Source organism: Brassica rapa, unplaced genomic scaffold, assembly GCF_000309985.2.
Source record: "Brassica rapa cultivar Chiifu-401-42 unplaced genomic scaffold, CAAS_Brap_v3.01 Scaffold0386, whole genome shotgun sequence".
Taxonomy (NCBI): domain Eukaryota; kingdom Viridiplantae; phylum Streptophyta; class Magnoliopsida; order Brassicales; family Brassicaceae; genus Brassica; species Brassica rapa.
Genome location: NW_022610328.1, coordinates 12,737 through 17,500, shown reverse-complemented (window position 1 = coordinate 17,500; position 4,764 = coordinate 12,737). Strand labels below are relative to the sequence as shown.

The 4,764-nt window shown below is 41.4% G+C and overlaps 1 pseudogene; it reads left to right on the top strand.

Moving 5' to 3' along the window:
• The window catches only part of LOC117130245, a 4,698-nt pseudogene extending 760 nt beyond the window's left edge, over nt 1-3,938 (top strand).
• Nucleotides 3,939-4,764: the final 826 nt, after the last annotated feature.

Sequence of the window (4,764 nt, the reverse complement as noted above, 5' to 3'; positions counted from 1 at the left end):
TGTCCGTCTCAGCTCGAAGTTTCATCCGTTCTTTGGTGGTCCGGTTCTAAACCCCTACAAACAAAGGTATACCGTGATCTGAGAACCTAGATAGAACAAAACCCTAATCCATTATTATGGAAACTTTGTTCTTGATGAAACCCTAGAAACTACATAATTAAAATCTACAAATCTCATAAGTAGTAACAAGATTGATTCCACTAGAACATGATTGATTGTTTTGAATGTTTCTGATCTGAATTTGAGAAACCCTAATATTGGAATCGAAAACCCTAAACCTAAAGCATGAATCCGATTTTAATTTTGTTCTTGCTTGATTGATTGATTTGATAAATCTGAGGTTTAGGATTGTTAGATTGATTGAAATAATCTGATCTAGAATTTAAATCCTAAAGGCCTTGAAACCGTAATCTAAGATTGCTAGAGTTTAAATCAAAACCCTAGTTTTATAAAAGTATAAACGGATTGATTAAGGTTGTTTAGATGAATCTGAACAGGAAATTGCATTCGTACTGTTTTAATATATCGACCAGCATGTAGATCACACAAACTTAAGATTGTTTGCATTAGTAGACCTACATGGCCGTTTGGCCTTATGTTTGATAGCACCATGGTCGATTAGAATTGATTGATTTTCATGAATGCATAAGACTTGTTGTGGCTGAGCTTGTTGATTATCTTGCGGCCACATGATCACATTGTGAACCTAAATTTCGAATGATAATGTGATTCAGATATCAAAATTAGCGAACATAGACTATGCAGCCCTTAATCTCTCTAGAGATAACTACTTACAGTGGGCGCTAGATACTAAGATCAGCTTAAGATCAAAGGGACTTGGTTATACTATCACCAAGGACAAGAATGAGAATGATAAGAATAGATACATGGCTATAAGTTTTATACGCCATCATCTCATTGAAGGTCTAAAAGATCAGTACATAACAATAGAAAATCCACTAGACCTTTGGAATGATTTACAGCATAGATATGATCACCAGAAAACAGTGTTACTCCCAAAAGCTAGAGATGACTGGAAGAATATCAGATTCTTAGATTTTAAGTCAGTGGATGAGTACAATTCAGCCTTGTTTAAGACAGTCTCGATGCTAAGGCTTTGTGGTGAAGAAGGAACCGAGGAAGAGTTACTTGAGAAGACCTACACTACGTTCCATACATTGAATGTCATACTGAAACAGCAGTACAGAGTGAAAGGCTTCACCACATACACTGATCTGATCTCATGCCTACTACTGGCCGAGGCAAACAATGAGCTACTGATGAAGAACAGTGAAGCTAGACCTGTTGGAACAGCAGCATTTCCAGAAGCCCATGAGGTTGAAAAGAAAGATCCCAACGAGTGCAACTACGCCTAAGATAACAAGAGATCACACGGCAAAGGCCGAGGTGGATACAAGAGGTGTTGCCGTGACAACTACTCGAACGGCCGAGACAACTACTCGACTGGCCGGAAAGGAAACCACAATAACCGTGGTCGTGGTTCCAACTATGGCCGTGGCAGAGGCAGTTATGGCCGAGGTCGAGGCAGCGTATCCAAACCGTCTTACTCGACCAAATCCGTTTGTTACAGATGTGGGATGGATAACCATTTGGCTAAGAATTGTAGAACCCCTAAGCACTTATGTGAACTCTATCAAGAGAGTCTCATGAACAAGAACCCGAAGGCTCACATGGTTCATGATTCCGAATATGATGCTGAGAATGATTCCGACTTTGCTAATGATGACCTAATGGATTTTAAGACTTCTGATTGTCTCAAAGGATAAATTTCGAATCACTTGTCTTATCGCTTTATGATTGCTTCGGTGTTTTTACTTTTATTGTTGTTTGGTGTTCTGACTTTTATAATAAAAAACTTTTAGAGTTTTATAAAGTCTCTGAGATTAGAAATCTTATTACTTATAGAATGAAAGATGAAATGAGTATACCCGTGGTGGATAGTGGCACAAGTCACACAATACTTAGAGACAAATGATACTTCATAAATCTCAAAATAGAAAGTGCAAATGTACACACCATTGCGGGTGTAGCCAGCCTGATTGAAGGTCACGGCCAGGCTTATGTATTGATGCCTAAGGGCACTCATCTAGAGATCAAAACCGCCTTGTATTCCCCAAGCTCTAGAAGAAGCTTATTGAGTTTCAAAGACATAAGGTTGAATGGTTTCCATCTTGAAACATGGGAAGAAGGAAATAAAGAATTCCTTCAACATAATTTCGATCACCAAAGGCAATAAGAAGATCCTAGAGACCATACCTGCAATGTCTACTGGTCTATACTATGCAAAGATCAGTATGATCGAGGCTAATGCCTGCGAAATTTTCACTCTATGGCATAACCGGCTTGGCCATCCCAGTACTAGTATGATGCAAAAGTTGATGATGAATTCACAAGGGCACACATTTAAAGGAGTTGTCCCATACAATCTCACATGTGCAGCATGTGCACAAGGGAAACTCATAACTAGGCCATTACCAGCCAAAGTTAATAAAGAAATTATAAACTTTCTGGAAAGGATTCAGGGAGACATATGTGGACCAATACACCCACCTTGTGGTCCTGATTGATGCATCGACCAGATGGTCGCATGTTTGTCTACTATCCACACGAAACTTGGCTTTTGGACGCCTGCTTGCTCAGATAATAAGACTGAGAGCACACTTTCCAGATTTCCCTCTAAAGACTATACATCTAGACAATGCTGGTGAGTTCACGTCCCAGGCGTTTAATGAATACTGTATGTCCATGGGGGTAAATGTAGAACACTCTGTGGCACATGTACATACACAGAACGGCTTGGCCGAATCTTTCATTAAACGTATCCAGCTGATAGCCAGACCATTACTAATGAAGTCTAGACTCCCGGTATCAGCATGGGGACATGCGGTTTTACATGCAGCAGAACTGATTCGCATCAGGCCATCTAGTGAGCATAGATATTCACCATCCCAGATACTTATGGATCATGAGCCAGACGTGTCCCACATCAAAACTTTTGGATGTGCCGTTTACGTTCCAATTGCTCCACCACGGCAAACTAAGATGGGAACACAGAGGAGGATGGGAATATATGTTGGATATGACTCCCCAACTATTATAAAGTATCTTGAGCCAACAACCGGTGATTTGTTTAAGGTCAGATACGCAGACTCACTGTTTGATGAGTCCAAATATCCGACCTTAGGGGGAGATAATAGCCGGTTGATTAAGGAAATAGAATGGTCTCGACCATCAATATCTTGGCAAGATCCTCGGACTAAAGAGTGTGATATGGAAGTCCAAAAGATTATACATCTTCAAAAGCTAGCTAATCAACTGCCAGATACATTTGCTGACCAAATAGAGTGACAAAGTCATATATCCTGGCTTGTAATGCACCCATAAGAATAGATGTCCAGAAGGGACAATGTCAAGTGGCTACAGAGTCTAAACAACATTTGAAATGAGGTAGACCAATTGGTTCCAAAGATAAACAGCCTCGGAAGTCCAAGAGAAGTGCTGGATCCGAGAGCATCAAGTAAACCGTCCAGGACATTGATGGACCGGCCGAGCCGACCAGAACGGTCGAGCCGAGTAGGCCGGCCACACCAAATGATCCAGCTGTTCCGCATAGTGAGGTTCGGGACTCTGGACTTCATGGGATGCCAGGGCCGGACAATCAAGAGATCTCAATAAACTATATGATGTCTCGAACACAATGGAACAAAAAATATATCAACGTCGATGATATATTTGCGTACAAGGTAGCACTTGAGATCATGGATATAGATGAGGATCTAGAACCCACGTCCATACAACAATGCATGCAGAGATCAGACTGGATCAAATGGAAAGAAGCTATAAACGTGGAGTTAGAATCATTGAGAAAGAGAGGCGTTTTGGCCCTATAATCCGGACACCAAGTGATGTCAAACCAGTGGGATACAAATGGGTCTTTGTAAGAAAGAGAAATGAGAAAGTAGAAGTAGTGAGATACAAAGCACGGCTTGTAGCACAAGGATTCTCACAGAGACCAGAAATAGATTATGAGGAGACATACTCCCCTGTGGTGGATGCAACTACATTGAGATACCTAATTAGTCTGCCGTAAAAGAGAAGATAGATTTACGCCTAATGGATGTAGTGACTGCATATTTATATGGTCCACCGGATAATGAAATTCATATGAGAGTTCCAGAGGGCATTGAGCTCAAAGATAAGAAAGGTTCTCGAGAACAGCATTGTATTATGCTGAATAAAGCCTTATATGGTTTGAAACAATCAGGTCGAATGTGGTACAACAGATTATCAGAAAACCTAGTGAAAGAGGGATATAAGAACGATCCAATAAGTCCATGTATCTTTATAAAGAAATTCGACAGCAAGGACTTTGTGATAATGTCGGTTTATGTGGACGACTGTTGGGGTCAAAAACGGTTACGACAAATTTAACATTCAAAACATCCGAGGAAGAAAATAAGAATTTCTCCGAAGAATACTTTTCGAAATAGACTCTTTCTTACGAAAACGATTTACGGAAGAAAGAATCGAGATGTCCGACGAAAGCTCGAAACAGGTCGTTACGCAGCGACCGAGCGTCCGTCCCGCTCGGTCGCTACGTAGCGACCGAGCGATCGTCCTGCTCGGTCGCTACGTAGCGACCGAGCTCAAGCCAAGGCTCGGTCGCTACGTAGCGACCGAGCGCTCGTCCCGCTCGGTCGCTACGTAGCGACTGAGCTCAAGCCAAAGCTCGGTCGCTACGTA